The sequence below is a fragment of the Gymnoscopelus braueri genome (assembly GCF_963280865.1).
Source record: "Gymnoscopelus braueri genome assembly, contig: SCAFFOLD_182, whole genome shotgun sequence".
In the NCBI taxonomy this organism is placed as follows: Eukaryota; Metazoa; Chordata; class Actinopteri; order Myctophiformes; family Myctophidae; genus Gymnoscopelus; species Gymnoscopelus braueri.
The window spans coordinates 65,526-88,861 of NW_027660424.1; positions in this window are offsets into that span (position 1 = coordinate 65,526).

A 23,336-nucleotide genomic window follows, 5' to 3' on the forward strand; every position below is an offset into this window, starting at 1 on the left:
CAATGTTCATAGCGTTATATGTGACAGCTCCGCTTCTACCTACGGTGACGAATGCGCCTTCTACAAGCATGGTGTTCTGGTGATTGCAATGATCGATTACTTTATCTAGTGCTAAAGGGCACCTCTGAAGCTTACTCACAGCCACTGTCATCCTGCTAAGATCCTCTTGATCTTTGGAGAGGCAGTACGAGACACTTGGTTCAACAGGTAACTTTGCAATAAGCTCTATCATTGTGTTAGCTACGCTCGACATCCGAAACACATTACGCAGGATCAGTTCCAGACCCTGGCACACGGCTGCAGTGCTCAGACCGTTGTTCTTAGCAAGAAGAACGAGATGCTCCACTCTCGGCTGCTGAGCATCAAGCCCGCGAGCAAGGTCAAGCCGTAGGTAGCCACCTGGATTGAGCGGGTCATCGAAGTTGAGTACTGCAAAGTAGTGGTATACATCCGGCAAGAGCACTGGGCTGATGGAGAGAGATAGGATGTTGATTATGTCGCGCTTACCCATATGGTGTAAATTAAACGAAAGCGGAATCTGGCAAAAGGGCAGCTGCTCAAACGTTGCCACTCTTATGTGCTTTTGCTGCGTGCGCTTAATGTAGCTTTCTTCTTGCTTGAGCGCTTCCTTCTTGTCTACTCTAGCCACGGTTGTCAAATTCAGCTCATCCGGCACATAGACCTGAACCAATGCCTCGTTACTGTCGCAGAACATGTTCAACTGCCGAAGCTTAAGGTAGTTTGCTTTGCGGATGCCCGTATCATACAGCCCCAGCCTCTCAAGGACTGCCCTTGCAACCCAGGCAAAATGGGACTGGAAGCACTGTCGGGCACACAGGCTGATGTCCCTTGCCGTTATCTCTAGTGGATGGCGCAACTGAAACTTGTGGCTCAGACAGGTCTGGCTGTTGATCAGCGTGAGCATCAGGTACACTTTGCTCAGCTCGAGTTTGTTGAGCTCACATAGAACATCATCCCATATGACGATGTACAACTGCTTCTGCGGTGCATACGGGGAGCGTAGGGGAACCTCAGTTTGCTCCTTTGGTTCTGGGAGCCCTTCAAGAGCAGCCATAAGCTCCTTGAACTCCAAGGAGCTAACGTCCTTGTAGTCGGCCACATACATGTGCAGCCACGCCAGGGTGTGAGACTTAAGGTGCTTGTAGCAGAAATCCGCATCGCAAAACAAAAACTCAGGGCTCTGATGTGTGTTATGGTGTGCGTTTCTGATCAGTTCTATGAAAACATCAAAGGTGGAGGATATCACAGAATCATCTGAATCTTGCTTCACAAGAAAGGATTCAAAATTGTGCAGAACATCGAGTGTCTTCAAACAGGTTTCGGTGTAACAAGGCAGCACGCTAGTGGAACCACAGAGAAAACACAGTTGTTGGGACATTTTTCGTTTACTTGTTTGTTTGTTTTTGTGGAGAGATGGTGACTGAGCTACAAAAGTTTTCAGTGATCTATAATCTTCTCTTCTCAGCGCTAGAGTGTATTGCCAAAGTACTTGACTGGATAAAAAAAATGTGTTAGTATCAGAACCTAACCATCCAGCATGCACTATGGTGTAATAACAGAGGTGTATCCAATGGGCAGATCTATGTACTCAAGGAAAGTAATCCAATGAAGAGGGAGGTTGCGGGATTATCAATCAACCAGTTCAAACTGGGTTATCCCTAATATTAAGAAGAGCAGGTCAAACTGAGTACATTTGACAATTTGACTCTCAAATAAACTCAGTTTGACCTGAGAGAGAGAAAACACACAACACTTTGGTTTGTTTGAATGCAACCACATGTCCAGGCATGCTTCTTTTATAGTGCTCAACTGTCTAAGCCAGGACATCCAGTCAGAATACCAGTTTGACCTGAACTCAGTTTGACCTGACCCAAATACACCACACGTTTGTCAGAATAATACCTTAGAAGAACAAGTGGCCAGTGAGAGAACTATCTAAGCAAGGACATGTCTATTATTCATAGTTGAATTCGCACCCCTTTAGCTCAGTCACTTAAGTTACTCACATTTAAAAGAGGAAGGCTTAGGTTCTCTGCACTTTCCTAACACATTTACCATCTTTGGATCACACTTTGAGAACCACTGGTAAGTGACTGTGTCCAGCTGCAGCAGAGCATGCTATCCAATGGAAGAGGGGTTTGGGGAAAAGTTAACCCATGTCTATTGCAACTTGTAATAAAAAAATAATATCACATATCTTTCTGTTTAGTTAACAAATTGTTTTTTATTTAAACACCTATAATGTACAATAATAAAAAATGCATCAAACATAGATTTTGAGTATTGTGAGTTTTATTCATTTGTTTTTTCATTAAACACAAAAAACATCAAATTCTGAGATGTGTCTGTGGGTCATCATAGAGGTAGGCAGCATATTCCTCTAGTCTCATATCAGAGACTAGACAGATATCCATCAATATACGCCTCAGTATCACATCCTCATGAGCCTGTTGGGGCAGTGGGAAACTATCATCATTGTTGCCCTCGTCCTGGATATGCCTATTCTCCTCAATTAGGATGGTGTCATGGATCGATGCCAGTGATTTTCCATAGATCAGGTTCAGAGACATCTTCCCCCTTAACAGCCCAATCTTTTGTGGGCTCTCGAACATGAGCTTTACCGTTGCATTACCCTCGGTGAGAACACAAAAGTTTTCTGCGTAGCCAGAAACACACCGGTAGAGCTTGGCTACATGCTCAAAATTTCTCCGCGGTACGATGATGTGTCCAAACTCACCACTGATCTGTTCGTAAGGGTAGCAAAACTGGTCTGGTTTTACTAGGGAGAAATACATGTTCACCAGGGATTGCAGGGCAATGTCATCTTTGCCAATGCAATGGTCCTCTCTGGGAGTGCAAAAAGGTGACAAGGGGAAGCAGTCTGGATCATCAAGCTCTTGTTGTGGGCACTGTTGCAACATTAGCCCCTGATTATTTAGAATGTAAAATGCAGGCTCTTGGCAGCTCTCACACACAAACTTTAGGGTGTGATGCTGCAGCCCCTCTGTTATGGTGGGCAAGGTGCAACTGCCTGGAACCTGAATGTAAATCACTCTTGACATTAGGAAGCGAAGTGCGTTAATCACGCTCACCCTGTTGTCCTCCTCGTCCAAGGAGTAGAGGCGTTTGAATGGGTACTCATTGGTAGCTGCTGCAGGCGTCGGGAGCTTGCGCCTATCTGTGCTCTTCACCCACTCAGCAGGGCACATGGAGGGCTCACAGGTGAGCACCCTCCGGGCCTTGGAGTCCATGAGTGTGAACTTGACAGGCACCTCCCGGTGATCATCTTCAGCATAGGCTTTCAGTTCCAATCTCTCGACCATGAACAATGGGCTTATGCCATTAGCTCCCACCAAATGCTTCAGCGGGATTTGCACAAACATGGGAGTGTTGGCCTCACACTCTGTAATGTTATGGTCGATTAGAACCTCATTGATGGTGAAATGCATTGTACTGCTTGGTATGTCCTCACTACTTCACATTTTTTACTTAACATTTGTGTACATCAATAGGGTTGAGATTTGAACTTGCACAGAGTCTAACACACAACTCTGACCATGCCCTGCTAAACATGTGGGTTGAGATTTCCAACCTTTAATTTATCACTACTGTCACAACACGGAGGGTGATCTCTCCTCCCATAGGCTCTGTTCTTTGCTCTCCACTTCCCAAGGACCTGTGGTTGTTGTGCACCCATACACAGCAGTGGATCGCGCTGGTAGTTTTCGGTAGATGGGCGACAAGGAATGCCTGTCTAGTTTTTTCTCCATGGCCTTGCGAGTGAACACGATGAGAGCAAATATAATCAAGAGCAGTGCTAGAGTGCTCAGGACCAAGCAGGTCATGATCCCAAGGTCTTTCCACTCTGTGTGAAATTCCCACATTGTACACCCTTTTCCCTATACAAACCCAGTTTTCCCAATGTTTTCCCAGTAGCCATTGTTAGTAATTGTTAGTAAATGTGGAGGGGCTATGCAGACAGGAGTCTAAGTTGGATACAAATGCAGATGTTTCCTTTTTTGTTGAGTAAATGGGGAGGGGCTATGCAGACAGGAGACTAAGTTGGATACAAATGCAGATGTTTCCCTTTTTGTTGAGTCAGTGCAGCTTTGCACTCTAAAAAGGTAGAAAATGGAAGAGATGATAAAGCTTATAAAGAACTGGAAGGAGTTTACAACTATCCAACTCTCTAGACATCTACTAAAGGACCCGAAACGCGTGATCGAAGCTGTCCATGTAATGTTGACACTGGGCATGGTGGAGAGAAAAAGAGTGAAGGATGCGAAAGGCAGATACTATTACTGCTACAAATACACAGGCACTTACCAGCTGTGCCATGAAGACTTGCCAAAGTTCTCTAGAGCCACTCTGCAAATGATGACATCGCTGATCATTTGTGGCAGAGTACACTTGTCCCGAAGCTGCCAGATATATAAAGGTTGTATAACACGGATATTGCTCAATCTTGGCATCCTGAATAGGGAAACTGAAATGTGTCTTTCTTTTACTGAAGAGGGAATCAAAGTTTTGGAAAACTCCCAACACTTACTGCTTCAGTTGAAACAGGACATGGAAAAGAATTGCAGGTGTCGATGTGTTCACAATGTAGCAGCAAGTAAGCTCAGTGACAATCAGGAACTCCCATTTGGGTTTGACACTGAAACATTTCACAAAATATGCTCTGAGGTAATGGATGATCCTGAAAAGCATCTGCAGGCTGATGAGGACATGGAGAATAATTGCAGTCTGTGTGTTCCCAATGTAGCAGCAAGTAAGCTCAGTGACAATCAGGAACTCCCATTTGGGTTTGACGCTGAAACATTTCACAAAATATACTCTGAGGTAATTGATGATCCTGAAAAGCATCTGAGGGAATGAAAGTTCTGAATGGAGCAGCAAGTAAGCTCAGTGACAATCAGGAACTCCCATTTGGGTTTGATCCTGAAACATTTCACAAAATATGCTCTGAGGTTGATACTGAAAATATTCTGCAGACTGGCATTGCACTATGGAAGTATATCAATCTGTAACTGGGACTACCTCCGCATCAGTGGTGAAAAAAACGCATTTTGTGTTCAAATATGTCTTTCTTCATTAATCTGATCACTCTTTATTTTTGTACTTAATATGTGTTTTGAATAAAATCCACCAACCATATTGTCTGGCTGTCCTTTTTATTATTATTTTATCTTTGTTGAAATGTAATTAGTCAGTGCACTTTTAGGGTTAGGGTTAGGACACATGTTTTTGTCCTAACACACCTTGAATCTATAAAAATGATTTACCCTTATACGTGAAACTTTCAGGCAAACTCAGTAGAAAGAGTTCTCACAGGAGTTTTCGAACCAAACATGTTTTGAAGTCAAACGGAGCTCTCATGCACCCACACACACACCACTAAAACACCCACCTGACAGGAGCACACAAACAGCTTGCGGATCCCTATTTTATACCTAGGCTATTTTCTTATAACATATATGGACATGCATCAACATAGTGTAAAAAACATAAACTGTTACAAGAGCTCCATTTGACTGCAAAACACGTTCCTTTCCAACAGACTGGTTCCTCCGAATACTCCCAACTGTCAAGTGAGCTTCGTTCGACCAGAAAACACGTTTCATCGTCGGAGAGACATGTCTTGGTTTGAAATACATCTGCAATTATCAAAGGTTGCAGTTACTTTTGGCACAGGAGGGTCTGTGGTGGGGGAGGAGCTTAAACAGGCAACTGCTGTGCTGGAACAGCCCATCCACTATAAACATTAGTTGGCAAAACAAGCCCTATGTGCTTTCCATTGCTTTGGTACTGGTTTGGGAGGATGCAGTCTGCTTCTAGCTCACCACAGGAAGAGGAGCATAAGATCCTGAAGCTTGTGGAGCTGGTGAAGGAGGACAAGATGCAGTCTGTTTGTAGATCCAGCAGGGACTCTCATGGCAGATGCAGTGGAAGTGGCAGCTGCAGCTGTCTACAGAGCAACAGCTGCGAAGAAGAAAGTGCAGATTTTGAAGATATTTTGGTGGTGCTGACTGGGGATGAGAAACCCCCCAAAAAAGAGCCAAAAATTGATCTAAGCTCAACACAGGAAGAGAAGGATCCTGTCTTGGAGCTGTTGGAGGGGGTCAATGCAGTGCTGTCTGCTTCTTCACAGGAAGAGGTGCATAACGAGCTGGTGGACGCGATGCGCTCTACTTGTATCTCAACACAGGAAGAGGAGCATAACGATCATGCCGTGGTACTGATGGAGGAGGACCAGGCAGTGCTGTCTGCCTCTAGTTCATCAAAGGAAGAGGAGCATAAGGATCCTGTCTTTGAGCTGGTGGAGGAGGACCAGGCAGTGCTGTCTGATTCTAGTTCACCACAGGAAGAGGTGCATAACGTCCTGGAGCTGGTGGACACGATGAAGTCTGCTTGTAGCTCAACACAGGAAGAGGAGCATAACGATCATGCCGTGGTACTGATGGAGGAGGACCAGGCAGTGCTGTCTGCCTCAGGATCCTTATGCTCCTCTTCCTTTGATGAGCTGGATCACTGCCTGATCAAACTGATCAACCCACTTGATCAGGCAGTGTTTGTGAGCAGCTATGAAGGATATCCCAGTAGGAGATCGATCTCCAGCTACAAAGACAAACTTCAACAAATACTGATGAGTGATATCCTATATGTCCTCCAGTTTGTTTCTGAACATGGTTTAGTTGATGACACGGACTACATAACTGTCAAAACAATGTGTAACAATGACCCAGCCCTGGCAGTTATTGCACTCCTGGAAAAGATCATGGTCTACGGGGAAGACACTTGCAGTAGGTTCCTGCAAGTGCTGCAAGAGACAGAGCTGACAGAAACGTTTCCTGATTTGAAAAAAATGCCTTGGTACAGTCCTGGAGACATGGCTAGCACCGACACAGGCTTGAAAGTTGTAGCGATGATTCAAAAAAACAAGATGACACTTCAAACTGTCCTGATGTCAGATATCAAATATGCCATCCAGTGTGTTTTTGAATTAGAGGAAAGACCATTGGTGTTCAGGGAGTACTCCCAACTGATGGATATCTCTGACCCTTACGAAGCAGCAATGCAACTCCTGGACAAGCTACTTGGCAAGGGTGAAAAAGTTTGCCATGCGTTCCTGTCTCTGCTAGGAGACAAAAAACTAACAGACACCTTTCCTGATCTGAAGAAGAAAATCCCATCGTACAGTCTTGCAGCAATGGCTTGCACTGAAACAGCCGGAAAGAGACTTATTTACATGCAAGGCATGACATTCAAAGATATTATAAGAAGAAACAAGGTCAAACTGATAAGCATCCTGCTCGAAGATGTGAACTATATCTTCCAGTGTGCTTATTCATCCGAATTGGTTACCCACAATGAGTACTACAAGCTGTCGACAATCTCTTACCCTTCCGAAACAACTATGGAGCTCTTGGACATAATGATGTGCAAGGGTGAAACAACTTGTGAAGTGTTCTTGTCTATGTTACAAGAGAATCGAGTTACAGCGAGGATACCTGACCTGAAGACAGTGCCATGGTACAGTCCTCAAGCCGCCGGACAACTGGAGACAACTGGAGAGGAAGCAAGTGAGATGATAAGAAAAAACAAGGTGACACTTCAAGCTATCCTGAGCTCAGATATTGAGGTCACAGGTGTTGTCCTCAACCTTCTTTATGGACGAAACATAATCAACGAAAGTGAGCACATTAGACTGATGAGATTTTGTGCCTGTATATACGTAGACCCAGCCACTGCAATCGTGGACAAAATGATGAGCAAGGGTGAAACAACTTGTAAGGCATTCCTGTCTCTGCTACAAGAGACAGCTCTAATACAAAGGTGTCCTGCTCTGAAGACAATGCCATGGTACAGAACTACAAGTGTCCCTGCTGCCAGTGTGTGTGAAAAAAGTGTCAGGGCAAGAGTCCCTGCTGCCAGTGTGCGTGGAAAAAAAGTCAAGTCAAGAGTTAAGGGACTGAAAAGAGGAGACCGACTATATACGGTTTATGAGCAAACAGAGCAACACGGAAGAGCCAGTCTTAAAGTCATCAAGAAATGAACCTGACATCCAATCCATGATTCCATGAAATCCATGATGAACCTTATCCGACTCTGACTTTTGTATCTGCAATGTCACATGTGTAATCCAAAACATATTGAACTAATTAAAATGAATTTGGAACTAAATAATAAAATCTGCAAATAACAAAGATTGTGTCTATCTGGTGTTATTTATTTTATTTTATTCTTATTTTTTTGTTTTCCTACAGCAGAAAATTCCCTTTGCACACACACAGCCCTGCAACCCCCTGCAGGTTAAGTTGTGTATTTGACAGTGGGACCCTGATTCTAAAACACCCCCCCCTGCTGGTTGTTTGAGTTTTCAGTAGTAGTATTTTAAATGTTTAATATTTTTATTGTTGTTGTTGTTGTATTTGTGTGTATGTATTTTACATGCAGTTGATGCAGAAGTGATATATTTCCCTATGCTTGTTAAGTGTTTTTCCCATCTTCCTCTCCTTTACATACCAGATGTGCAAGTGTCAATGTGTGCTTGACAGCCTTTAGACTACAGTTTTACACCATGGAACCCTGGGCACTGGAACCTGTGGTCCTGCTCCCCCCCTGTTTTTGGCACCCGGCCAAGAAAAACTTGGGGGGGGGGGGGGTGCAGGTGTGCTCTGGGGGCAGGGAATTCCACCCCTGACCAATGCCCTCTGCTGGACACTTTTTGAACAAACTTTAATTCAAAAATGATACAATAGCGCCCTCTGCTGGACAACACCCTGCGGCACAACCCTCCTACACCACCTTCCAGAACTTTCTCTCAAACTCGCCGCCGCCCTCTGCTGGACACTTTTATAGAGGGTGCGCGAAAAATTCACTTTTTTCAGCACACAGCCAGTCAATGTGTGCTTGACAGCCTTTAGACTACATTTTTACACCATGGAACCCTGGGCACTGGAACCTGTGGTCCTGCTCCCCCCCTGTTTTTGGCACCCGGCCAAGAAAAACATGCGCCCACTTGTGGCGGTCCGTGGGACAACCAGCAACCAGGGGAGACTGGGTAGGTTCCCTTTTGGGCCTAAGTTCCCTTTTGGGCCTGTCTTGGGGGGGGGGGGGGTGCAGGTGTGCTCTGGGGGCAGGGAATTCCACCCCTGACCAATGCCCTCTGCTGGACACTTTTTGAACAAACTTTAATTCAAAAATGATACAATAGCGCCCTCTGCTGGACAACACCCTGCGGCACAACCCTCCTACACCACCTTCCAGAACTTTCTCTCAAACTCGCCGCCGCCCTCTGCTGGACACTTTTATAGAGGGTGCGCGAAAAATTCACTTTTTTCAGCACACAGCCAGAGGCACAGTCGCGCACACACAGCCTTGCCCTGCAGGTTAAGTTGTGTATTTGACAGTGGGACCCTGATTCTAAAACACCCCCCCCTGCTGGTTGTTTGAGTTTTCAGTAGTAGTATTTTAAATGTTTAATATTTTTATTGTTGTTGTTGTTGTATTTGTGTGTATGTATTTTACATGCAGTTGATGCAGAAGTGATATATTTCCCTATGCTTGTTAAGTGTTTTTCCCATCTTCCTCTCCTTTACATACCAGATGTGCAAGTGTCAATGTGTGCTTGACAGCCTTTAGACTACAGTTTTACACCATGGAACCCTGGGCACTGGAACCTGTGGTCCTGCTCCCCCCCTGTTTTTGGCACCCGGCCAAGAAAAACATGCGCCCACTTGTGGCGGTCCGCGGGACAACCAGCAACCAGGGGAGACTGGGTAGGTTCCCTTTTGGGCCTAGGTTCCCTTTTGGGCCTGTCTTGGGGGGGGGGGGGGGTGCAGGTGTGCTCTGGGGGCAGGGAATTCCACCCCTGACCAATGCCCTCTGCTGGACACTTTTTGAACAAACTTTAATTCAAAAATGATACAATAGCGCCCTCTGCTGGACAACACCCTGCGGCACAACCCTCCTACACCACCTTCCAGAACTTTCTCTCAAACTCGCCGCCGCCCTCTGCTGGACACTTTTATAGAGGGTGCGCGAAAAATTCACTTTTTTCAGCACACAGCCAGAGGCACAGTCGCGCACACACAGCCTTGCAACCCCCTGCAGGTTAAGTTGTGTATTTGACAGTGGGACCCTGATTCTAAAACACCCCCCCCTGCTGGTTGTTTGAGTTTTCAGTAGTAGTATTTTAAATGTTTAATATTTTTATTGTTGTTGTTGTTGTATTTGTGTGTATGTATTTTACATGCAGTTGATGCAGAAGTGATATATTTCCCTATGCTTGTTAAGTGTTTTTCCCATCTTCCTCTCCTTTACATACCAGATGTGCAAGTGTCAATGTGTGCTTGACAGCCTTTAGACTACAGTTTTACACCATGGAACCCTGGGCACTGGAACCTGTGGTCCTGCTCCCCCCCTGTTTTTGGCACCCGGCCAAGAAAAACATGCGCCCACTTGTGGCGGTCCGCGGGACAACCAGCAACCAGGGGAGACTGGGTAGGTTCCCTTTTGGGCCTAGGTTCCCTTTTGGGCCTGTCTTGGGGGGGGGGGGGGTGCAGGTGTGCTCTGGGGGCAGGGAATTCCACCCCTGACCAATGCCCTCTGCTGGACACTTTTTGAACAAACTTTAATTCAAAAATGATACAATAGCGCCCTCTGCAGGACAACACCCTGCGGCACAACCCTCCTACACCACCTTCCAGAACTTTCTCTCAAACTCGCCGCCGCCCTCTGCTGGACACTTTTATAGAGGGTGCGCGAAAAATTCACTTTTTTCAGCACACAGCCAGTCAATGTGTGCTTGACAGCCTTTAGACTACATTTTTACACCATGGAACCCTGGGCACTGGAACCTGTGGTCCTGCTCCCCCCCTGTTTTTGGCACCCGGCCAAGAAAAACATGCGCCCACTTGTGGCGGTCCGTGGGACAACCAGCAACCAGGGGAGACTGGGTAGGTTCCCTTTTGGGCCTAAGTTCCCTTTTGGGCCTGTCTTGGGGGGGGGGGGGTGCAGGTGTGCTCTGGGGGCAGGGAATTCCACCCCTGACCAATGCCCTCTGCTGGACACTTTTTGAACAAACTTTAATTCAAAAATGATACAATAGCGCCCTCTGCTGGACAACACCCTGCGGCACAACCCTCCTACACCACCTTCCAGAACTTTCTCTCAAACTCGCCGCCGCCCTCTGCTGGACACTTTTATAGAGGGTGCGCGAAAAATTCACTTTTTTCAGCACACAGCCAGAGGCACAGTCGCGCACACACAGCCTTGCAACCCCCTTCCAATGGTATGTAGTTCACATCTCGTTGGGCTGATGACAGGCAGAGTCCAGCCACTGCCAACAAGCAGACACACCACAGAGCTCTGACGTGACTCGCCTTCATGTTGATGACAACTGCAACTGACAACCACTTATTTTATGGGTGGTGCATTTACTTTTAATAAGCTCCACCCTCCATAAAAAGCAGTTGAAGATGCCTACATAAAGGTTTTCATATCTCAGAAGGGAAAGCAGTTTAAACACATATAGTGTGGTAAAGCATTGGATTTGAGACAGAGAGCTAAAATTTATGCTACCCCTTTGCTGACTGTTTCCTCTGTACTAACTCAGCAGCAGCAGAAGCAGCCCAACTGGAGGGATAAAGACAAACATAGCCGAGTCATACTGTAACTAGCAGGTGAAGTGATCATGGTGCCAATCTCAAATTTTGACTTTGAGGTGGATTTGTTTAAGGCTTTGAGCAAATCCAAGAACTCCGGGAATGTCTTCTTCTCCCCCATCAGCGTAAGGTCCGCCATGTACATGATATTTTTGGGAGCGAAGGGCGATACTGCTAAGCAGATTGAAAGGGTCCTCTCATACCATCAAGATCAAGACATCAACTCAAAACGTGCCATTATGGCATCTTCAGGCCCCTCATGCACTTTGAAATTCGGTACGCTGTTGTGCAGGGAGAAGAGTTATAATTTCAAAGCCGATTTCGAACAACAGATACGGAATGTGCACGGTGCCGAAATCACGGCAGCCGATTTCAAAGAATCCCCTGAAACAGCTCGAGTGCTACTGAACGAGTGGGTCGCGACAAAAACCGAACAGATGATACAGCAGGCAGTGCCAGAAGGTTCATTTACTGAGCACACTAAACTTGCTGTACTCGACTTTGTGTACTTCAAAGGGAACTGGCGTTTGCCTTTCGAAAAATCCGACACCCGGGAGAGGCAATTTCACATTACCGCAAATAGGAGTGTGCCTGTACTCATGATGCATCTTGAAAGTACCAAACTACCTTACCACCACTGCAAGGAACAAAGGTTACAGGTGCTGGAGTTGCCATATGCCTCGGGTGACATGAGCATGATCTTGTTACTACCCGATAAACCCAACCACGGGGAAGACCCGCTGGAACAGCTGGAGAATGAGTTGACTGCTGCAAAACTCAAGGATTGGCTCAAAAAGACAAGACCATGTGAAATCAACTTGCACCTGCCAAAATTTGCATTGAAGGAGACATATGACATGAAGACATTTCTCACAGAACTGGGCATTAAGGACTTGTTCCAGTCCGGTAAGGCTGATCTCTCTGGAATCTATGGTCACCATAGTCTCTGCGTTGATGTGCTGGCTCACCAAGCATGCATTGATGTCAATGAGAAGGGCTCAGAGCCCGCTGCTGCAACTTCTACGATATTCTCTGACCGCCCAACTTGGATGGGAGAAGACTTCATTGCCGATCACCCCTTCCTTTTCATCATAAGGCACAACAAGACCGATTCCATACTTTTCTTTGGAAAATTCTCATCTCCTTAGAATGAGCTTGATCTACATATACAGTATGTTTTTGCAAGTAACAAATGTCGCTGTTTATGCATTGTAATTGCATTCCTGTAAAATTAGTAAAAGAACTTAATAAAATACATCTGCAAGAGTGGTGGTGTGTTTTCCTGTGACTTCATGTCAAACTGAGTTTGTTCGACAGTTTGAGGTTTTTCTGACAAACCGGTGTTGGGACTAAATGTTAGATCATGTTTTGTTTTCATAAAGCTAATAGAACAGAGTCATCAAAAACAATGTATCCAATGTAAAGAAACAGAACACCAAAGATGGTTTACTATCATTTATTTATAAGATAGAGTTAGGACCTGTTCATTGTGACGATTACAATATTTGTTTCCTTCACACTATTGTTTATTGCAATGTCTCTTTTCCTTGCTGCACCACCGGTGATAATGTTGCAGATTTTACTCTTTTGCACCTTATCTTCCTCTCTCTGATCACCAGTTCCTGTGATGCCAAAGATGTCAGAGTTGAATATTTCAAATGAAGGGTTAGGTAACCCCATGGGCCATGGGAAGTAAAACTGTCACAGCAGCTGCTGTCCAAGGTTTTGAAGTAACTGTGCCTCTGGCTGTGTGTGTGTGATGTGTGAGTTTGAGGTAGAGCCTTTTGGGCCTGTCTGGGGGGGGGGGGGGTGCAGGTGTTGGGGCAGGGAATTCCAGATCATTGTTTTTTATAAGAACTTTACTGCAAGCTGGGTAAATCCGCTTGTTAACCTCTCTCTGATCACCAGTTCCTGTGATGGCAAAGATGTCAGAGCTGAATATTTCAAATGAGGGGTTAGGTAACCCCATGGCCAAGCTTACTGAAAGCATCAGCTCAGAAGACGATGGAGCAGAGGAACTGGAAGATGAATGGCAGCCGCCGAGTTTGACTAAACTGTTTTCTTCCCGAAGGATGAACAAGGCTGTGTATAAGTGGTTCATGACTAAAATGAGTACTCGACAAGTGTACGAACTCGATACAATAAGCATTCTCGTTTTCGAAGATCTGCAACGACTGCTTAAGCAGAATGAGGCAAACAGCATCTACGATTACCTCAAACTGTTCCCTTACCTCCAGGGCTGCTATTATTGTGATAGGCAGAGTAATGGTGGAAAGCAGGTTTGCAGGCGGATTACCTGGGGCATACCCAACGAGCCCGCAGTAACCGAAATCTTAAAGTTTGCACAAGGAAGGAAGATCGTGGAGATGGGTGCCGGGTCGGGGCTGTGGAGCGCTTTGCTGGGATTGAGGGCGCACGAGTATGAGTGCGAGATCCACGCGGTGGACAAGGCAGAGGGGAAGAAAATGACTGCAGTGGAGAAGACCACAGCTGCGAATGCTTGCTGTGCATATTTTGGTGGTGGGAAAGCAGAACGCTCGGTTCTAATGATGGTATGGCCTCCCTGTGATACCTCCATGGCCAGAGAGGCACTAGAGGCATATCAATTGTACGGAGGTGATCGAGTTGTCTATGTGGGAGAAAATAAGATAAGTTGCACCAGCGACTCCGGGTTTCATAGGATCACTTGCACTGGCGACTGGAGGTTTCGCAAAAAACTTGAAAATGACTGGTATCTGATCAGGAATATCAGGATTCCGAGCTGGAAGGGCATTAGGGAAACCTGTAAGCTCTACATGAAGTAAAGCAGACAGTAATGTAAAGACAGCAATGCTTGGTTGCTGCAAATACAGCAGCACTCTAAATTAAATGTTTGACAACTGCTGGATATCATGCAGTGTTTCGCGTTTGTTTACCTATGTTCACAGTGGTGTGTTTTTTTAGACTGAATATTAAAGGTTTCCATACGTCTCTCCAAGTTGGATGTACTTGCTTTACCCCACCCACAGCCAATCCCAAATGCCTTTTTTTATGTCTTCTGTATAAAAGGAAAAGCACATGTTAAGAATATGGTTAGACATGGTGACTATCATGTAACAAGGTGTGCTGCCTTCAGCCTTAATTCCAGATGTGAGACAAAGAGAGCTATTTAAAAAGGTACCACTCAGGCAGGACAACAGCTCCTAAACAAGGAACATGAAGCCCATGACCTGCTCTGTATGCTGGGAACAGGTCAGGGGTAAGTTTGGAATTCTTCCCAACTGCAGACACTGTTACTGCCTCGACTGCATAGTGACCTGGAGAAAAGCGCTCGCCTTCAAGAAACCCACAAGATGGGGTTGCCCCATGTGCAGGGTGAAGTCGCCATTCATAATCCCCTCCGATGAGTGGCTCGAGGATGGGTCGGAAGCAAAAAAAATGCAAATCAAGAAGAAAAAGTCCACCATGGCCAACCAGAGGTGTTGGCACCATTCCAAAGGAAATCTATGTCCCTACCCAAGCTGCCTCTACAAGCATGAGAAGTGGAGGCCTCCATTAGGACATTGGTACGGTTTTCCGGACTTAAGATGGGACAACTTCAACTATCCTTGGTATTATTATCCTAGGCAAAATTATCCGTGGCATTATTAAAGACACATTTTAATTAATGCAAAACAACTGGGGTTATTGTTTTTTTTTGTATAACCTCTGTTCATTCAAAATGCTCATTCATTCATTCATTCATGAAAGATTTTCCCTATAATAACAAAAACAAAGATAAAAGTTATCTTATCCCTTATACTTGACAGTATTTTTTTCTCTATGTTCTGCCATCATGGCTCTGAATAGGTCCGCCTCTCTCTGGGAGAAAACAGGTTTATATAGGAGTGCTCCCAGTGATCTCAAACACACATTACTGTTCTCTCTACTTGAGCTTCATCTGACTTTTCCAGAAAAACAATACCTAGAAAAAGAGTATGGAGAGTAATGATTCACCTGCAGAAAAACTGGCCAATTCACGTGGAGAGATTATCAGAAGGATTTCAACTCCCACTCTCCAAGCGGTCATGGATGCACTTTTGCAGAAGAATGTTATCAACTCTGGAGAATACGAGACTGCCAATGCAGAGAACCCGTGGGTTAGAGATATGGCACGTTTTGTCATTGATACAGTAAAGAAGAAGGGAAAAACAGCATGCTTGATAATGATAGAGGCTCTCTGTGACATCGACCCATTCCTGTCAAAAACACTGGGATACTGGCCTGGAGAGACAAGACCTATGCTGAAGAGTCTTGAGAGTAACACCTCTGGCTGTGAGCGCGAGGGTGAACAGAAGCTGTTCAATTTGCGGAGCAAGTTGATCTACACCATTTCACCATCCACTTTCAACATGGTCCTGGATGCACTTTGGCAGAGTAAGGTGTTATCTTATCCAGAGTTTGTATTTGCATCGAACATGGAACACGTTGTTGGCAGAACAATATATGACAAGATACGTTTTGTAATAGATACATTACAGAACAAGGGATGTACAGCATGTTCTCAAATGATAGATGTTCTCAGTGACACTGACCCCAAATTATTTCAAGACCTGCTTGAGAATAACACCTCTGCCTGTGAACAGGATGAGCTCATTGATTCAGCTGAACAAAAACTGTTTAAAGCGCGGTCCCAGTTGGTCCAAAGCATTTCAGCTCACACTCTTCAAGTAGTCCTAGATGAGCTTTTGCAAAAGAAAGCTATTTGCTATGCAGAATACGAGTTACTGGAATTGAAACAGGTGGTTACAGAGAAGGCTCGTTCAGTCATAGATGCAGTAAGGAATAAGGGACATAGAGCGTGTTCGAATATGATTCAAACTCTCCAGGTCACCGACCATTCCCTCTCCAAAAAAGTTGGGTTGATGTAAAAAGTTAGATTTTCAGTTGCCTTCCTGAGAAGAAAAAGAAGAGGTGAACCTAACCAACCCATCTGAGTTACTGGTTGACCGAAAGATAAACCACCAGGCATTGCTTTGCTCCTGTGATCGTTTTTTGTTCTTGGATAATCCCAAACATTGAGAAAATGTAACCTGTGTCTGATGCTACTTGTAATAAAACATGACTTTTTACATGCACTTGCTGTTATCTGTCCAATCATTATGAAATTGTTAAATAAACAATGTACAGCAAAGAATATCTCCACAAAGACTATGGCACACTTAAAATGTTTTGTACTCTGTTTAAAAAATAATATACTATATTTCACCCTCATACCTCACACCAATAAAGTGTTCAATGCATATGTGCTTATGCTGCAGAGATGCTCAGATGACCCGATAATATACCAGTAAAAGGAAGAAAGCAGGGCTTGCAAAGGTTAACAAAAACACAATCTTTATTTTATTCTTTTTGATGAAAACATACGATTATTCTCCTGATCACATACAGAATGATCAAAAGGATTTAATTTCTGGCGTTTTCTTCACACTTTGGACATGTCAAGCTTGTTATTACCAATAGGCAACATCGCATTTCAACATTTATAAAGTTGCTGTTTTTGCACAGCAAGCAACCCCGTTGGAACATATTTTGCACTTCGGCAAGGTCTTCAAAGTCTGTGTTTGTCTTGTGCAGCAACTCACTTAAGGCAAAGCGGAGCACTCCCTTGTTGCATTCTTTCCACTTAACTCTCTGGCAGGCAGCGCCAACAGAAATCTCAGAAGCTACTATGGCACACTTCCATGCAGGCAAGCAGGCGAGACCAATGTCAAGATGCATTGTCAACAGCAAACACCAGGCGTTTTTAATTGCCAACTTGCTCAGCCTGACAAGATCAATGTTATTGTCCTCGCTATGTTCCACATTATTGCATGTCAGCCAGAGAACCAAGTAGTAGCAGACAAGATTGACAATGTTCTCTGGTACTGGACACTGTATTGCAGTAGGCAGGAGCAATAGGGCCGCTTCCATCTTGTGGACATCATCTGTACACACCACAGGGATCTCCTGAGACAAGTTGTTATCATATGCCCTGTTTGGCCACATTATAGCAGAAGCTATAGTCTCATTGTCCGCATCAATCTCAATGCAACACTTCTTTTTCACCTCTGCGAGCAGCGAGGCCACCATTACGGAAATTGAAGTTTTACTGTGAGCCTTCAGGAACGACTCAATATTGGCTTTATGAAAAATGTAGTTCCTGTCCACAAAGCTGATGAGGTTGAATAAATCATGGGGATACCAGTTTTTTAGGTCTAGGCAATGAACAAACCATGCCACAATACTAAGTCGGTAATCTGCGACCTGCGACAGCAACTCCGGTGCTACTTGTGACAAGTCGGGATGACTAATAGATGTCTCCCACTTGAGGTTGGGGTGTATTGCATCCAGTACACTCTCCAGGGTTTGGCATTTGCTGCCATACTGGTTGATCTCCAGACAAGGCTTGTGCCACTTGTCCAAAGCCCTTCTGTTCTTTGTCAGTCTCTGCAAGTTACATCTTCTCAATCTCTGCTTCTTCTGAGGGTTGTATCCCCTAAGCTTGAGTGCAATTCCCCTCCTGCGGCTCATCTTAAGATACTTCCCTATGCTAGTATGGGACATATTGGAAGAAACAGCAATAAAGACAACCGTAGTGTGTCTGCCAGATCAGTGGAAGCACTGTTATATATGCATGGTCAGGTGGTTCTCTTTTTTTTTTTTTCATGAACTCACATTTGTAGTTTTTTGCAATGCTTTACTTTTATTTGTAATTGACTTGTCTGCATTTGTCTGTTGCTAGCCATGGTCTAGAGATGAAGACGTTCAGGATATATTTTTAATAGGTGTATAATTTACATAAAAATCCTCCAACTTGTCCTCCTGAACAATATCAATATCAGTTCCATTGGGCACACCACTGGCTGAGTTTGTTGAGTTGGCTTCACCACGCTCGAAAGAAGCCTCCTCGCTGCGATCGACATCTTGGAAGGTTTTGCTCAAAATGTAGTATAGCAAATTCTCAATAGCTGCCCAGACCACTATCTCTTCCTTCCGACACAATGATTGTCTTCGGATGTGTTCGGTGGCATGCTGACCGAACGCCATCATTGTCGTTTTATCAACCAGGTTCGACCAGCGCAGTGTAAAAATCACCTTGTCGCTCAACTTGGCTGAACCCAATCCGGTTCTCTTGAGATCTTGTTGCACAGCAGATGAGAAATCATCCAAGCTCTCATCTATGGCATGCCAAAAAACGCTTTTCCACAATAGTTCTCTGTTCAAAAACTGTTTGAGCTCCGGGAAAGGGGTACAACTAATATACAGCTCTGTGGGTCCTCGTCCATTCAGAAGGAAATTCAGATTAAATTGTAGCTGCAGTATAAACCTAGGCAACTTCCTCCCGTCTGTAACTATTCTCCTAACCAAGGAGGCCATGAGAGGTTTCAGAAACCTCATTGAGTTAGAGGTTTTTTCCTTTGCCTCGAGCTGATCTGGAAGGACAAGTTGCAAGAAAAGAGTATGAACTATGCTTTTACTTTTCTTCTCCGTTTTGTGAGTCACACCGGCGTACGTCTCAGTCCTGGCGGTGGATTCCGACTCAGTCTCATCGATGCGGCTGAAGGATTCAAGCAGTGTGTAATACATCAGAGAAGTTAGATCAGCCCATACACTTTCCGCTTGGACCATGGCCAGTGAGTACCTTCGGATATCTTCAGTTGCGCCTTTCCCAAACGTAAAACACATGCGTTCTACCGTAGGACTCAATGTCTTCCAGAATGTCACATCGTTCTCTCTGTCACAGTCGCAGGATTGAGCTGCAAACAAGCCGGCTTCTTCCAGATCTCGGCATAAGGCAGAGGCAAATTCTTTGCAGCTATTCTTCAAAGCTGATGCTAGCTTGCCATGTTCGGGGAAGTCGTCAGGTCTAGTTTCAATATCTCTCAGAACATTTTCAAGCTCTGCACCACGAGTCACTTGCAGGAGTCCTGTGAAGATATTCACGTTAACTCCCCATACCATAAGAAATTCAGGGACCTTTGTCATGTCTCTCATTAAAACGCCTGTAAGACCTTTGAAGGCACTGGTCAGCTTTTCCATGACTGTGTATGAATGAAGATGGATGAGGGTTGTATATGTGGTACTGCAAGAATACCAGACTCTGTAAGACTTCAAGTCTTTATAAGTGCAACAGCCCCCTCCCACCCCCAGCACACACACTCACTCTGACCCATTACTAATAAATAAAATTTACACATGTCAGGATGGCCGAGTGGTCTAGTGCGCTGCACTCAAGATGCAGTCTCCTCGGAGACATGGGTTAGAATCCCACTTCTGACAGTATTTATGCCCCAGTACCCCAATTCAGAAAAATACACTTTTCTCAGACACTCAGCCAAGAAGCACACCCGCACACACAGCACTCTGACCCGCCGCAACAAAAATAACCACATGACGTTTTCATTCTGTTTATTTTTATTGTTATTATAAACTCTCTGTCACATGTACAGAAATTATAGGTATGGCAGTGTAACATTGTGAACAAGCATTTTCAGAGCTGTTTCTGTTTGTCATGCTTTTCATTTTTGACAGAAGTAACAATAAGTAGTGTCCCAATTTTCAGAGCAACTCCATGGGCACTCCATATATCGCATACACATATCATATAAATCATTATACATAATTCATTTTACAAGGTGAACTCATGAAGCACTCGATCCGTCCACGTTGATTCCCTATTGCTGTTTGTCACTGTTAACACATTTTTTCCACGATCGAAGGATCCTTCCTTGTTGCGCTCAAAATCTCCTAAGGCTTTTGTCAGGAAGTAATATGTGACATCCTCCATATCAGCCCAAACTCGTTTCTCTTCACTCCGACCAATCGAGTGCCTTCGGATGTTTTCTGTTGAGGCCTCGTTGAAGTGTAATGTTGTTGTCTTCAATTTCATGTTGCAGCAGAGGTAAGTGAAAAACACCTCATCGCAAGACTGAGCAAAAGGCAGGCCGTTTGTACTGAGATCTTGGTGAACAGCAGAAGAGAAATCATTGCAGCTCTCTTGCAAGAGGGATACAATTTTATCTCTCACGGTGTCTACGTTCCTCAACATCTGTTCCAACTCGGGGAAAGGGCTGTGAGCAATCTTCAGGGCTTTGGGTCCTGTGACAAAATTCACTCTTAAAGATAGCATCACAGTCACTTCAGGTAACATCCTCCCCTCCATAACAATGGTCTTAATCAAGGCAGCCATGACAGGTTTAAACCAAGTTTTCTTTCTAGGTGTTACGTGCACGAATGGAACAGGCAAGCCAAGAGGATGAAATGGGCCTAATCTCTTGATATAGCCATTTCCCGGTTGGTAGATGCAGTAGAGGTATTCCAGTAGACAGTAATGCATCAGTGAATCTAGATCATCCCACACCTGTTCCACTTCAACCATGGCCAGTGAGTGCCTTCTTATGTGTTTGGTTGCCTCAAGGTCAGAGCCGTACCCGATCCACTTGTTTGTCTCTCTAATGCTTCTAAACTCAACTGAGAATGTCACCCGTGTGTTTTCCGTTGTGCGAATCCAGGGGTAGGTGTGGTTTTCAGAGCCAAACACACCAGAGTTCAATAGACTTCTGCGCAGTACAGTGATAAATTCTTTGCAGCTGGCTTCCACCTTAGATTCAAGTTTAGAGCATCTTTGGAGAAAACTGGGCTCACTCTTGATTGTTTCAAAAACATCTTTTTGCTCTTTGTTGTCGTATCTATGTGTGTATCCTGTGAATCCTGTGATGATGTCGGCATGAATTGCAAATTGTAGTCTAAACTTAAAGTGGGTGTTCATGTACATCTTTCTCATCATAACTCCTAAATAAAATTTCACCACATCAGTTGGCAGTGCTTCCATATTGAGGGTGATAAGGGAGAATGACAGACTTTTGTAACATTTCAGTTCAGTATATATATGCAGACCCCATCATCATCATCATCATCATCATCATCACCATCATCACCATCATCACTATCATGATATACCAGAAGGCTGAACAAATTTGTTGTGTTTTTTGCACCTACTTGAATGAATTTTCATTCTTGTGCAACAGCCGGACAGAGGCTGGATCCAGGATTCTCCACAGGATGAATCTTTTTAGCCCGTTATGAGTTCCGGAAAGTGTCACTGACCCAACTCTCACGTGCTGGGTGTTTCTGAGGTTTTGAAAATTACCCTGCCTGAATACTGTCTCCATCAATTGCTCCAGTGGGTGGAGACCAACGGATTCTGTGAACTTCTGCGCTAGTGTCTTGTAACTGACAGGCTGGCAAGAAATGTTCATCTCGGTCTGCGTATCATGAGAAACCAAAAATTCCCCCCCCCAAACATCTTCTCCCTTAACACATCCCAATGCTGCAATTGCTACTGATTCAACTGATGGGAGTGCATAGAGACCCGGTGTGAAATCAAAATGGGAAACTGGGTCAAAACGGTATCGCTCGATCATGCTCAGCTGCAGCTTGCTCACGTGTAAAACGTCCCGCACCCCGCCTGTGTCCATACCTCCTCCGGCCATGTACATGAGGTCTGTTGTGAACCTACATCTGGCCAGGGCCAAGTTAGGGTTCCTTGAGAGCAGATCCCTTGGTCTGACGAAGGGTGAGGGCATGCTGTTGGTGTGCCCTTTGGCAGCCTGCTGACATGGTTCAATTTTCATGACAACCTTGAATCCACTGCCATGCTTCATTTCCAAGAGGGATTCCTGGCTCAGGGAGCTCATGTCTATCCCGAAGTTGAAGTACACCAGCTGGTCTGACCTTTTGCGGAACGCTGCAAAAACCGCAAATGTCAACAAATAAGAAGCCAACTCACACATTTCCAAAGTCAAATAAACCTTGTATTCTGAGAACAGCTTCTTGTACACCTCTATCCCATCCTCAAATACATCTTCCCCTTGAGTCAGCATGTTGAATATTTCGTAGTCTCGGATAATTCTGAGACGCTCAAGTGGCTCATGTTTGTTCAAACTCTCAATTTTGCTGTTTTTCATTCGAACAAACTCTGTGTTCAAATTTTCAGCAAAAAGGCTGTCTGAGGTGATATTGTCTACAATCACATAGGTACAGGCGATTGAGGCATGATCCTTGATCTTTTCCCTAACCTGCAGAAACTCCTGTGACTGGAGCTTTCCGATGACTGTGGTAAAACAAGTCAGTTTCGATGGATGAAAACCTGTTTCTCCCATTGTGGCCTTGGATCTCTCTGTGGACAGGCAAGGATAAAGATTGTTAGTAATTATTGTTTCATTTTGTTATAGTGCATGTCAAGAATCCTGAAGGGGGCATCAAAAAGTGTCATTTGGTAGCGGCGGACAAACAGGTTGACTTAACATTGCCTCCCACAAGTATATCTGCAGCTACTATGCCACGCCCCCCATGGTGAAGACATGTTGGCACGCGTTATATATAGATCCCTGCCTTATTAGCTTTTTCTGCAAGATCTTTGAGCTGGTCTTTGATTCCAAAGGAAGTATAGAGCTTAACCAACAAAAACTACTGCAAATGCAAAGGGCCCCACTTGGTGCTGAAAAGAAGCCTGTTACATTTTGGTCAGTGTGCCACTTGAGAAGTTTTTCTTTTTGAGTAACAACTCTGGTTAATTGAAATTATGTACACTTGGGTTTATTTCCATAATGTCCTGATGCTATGGAGCAGCATCACACATGCAAT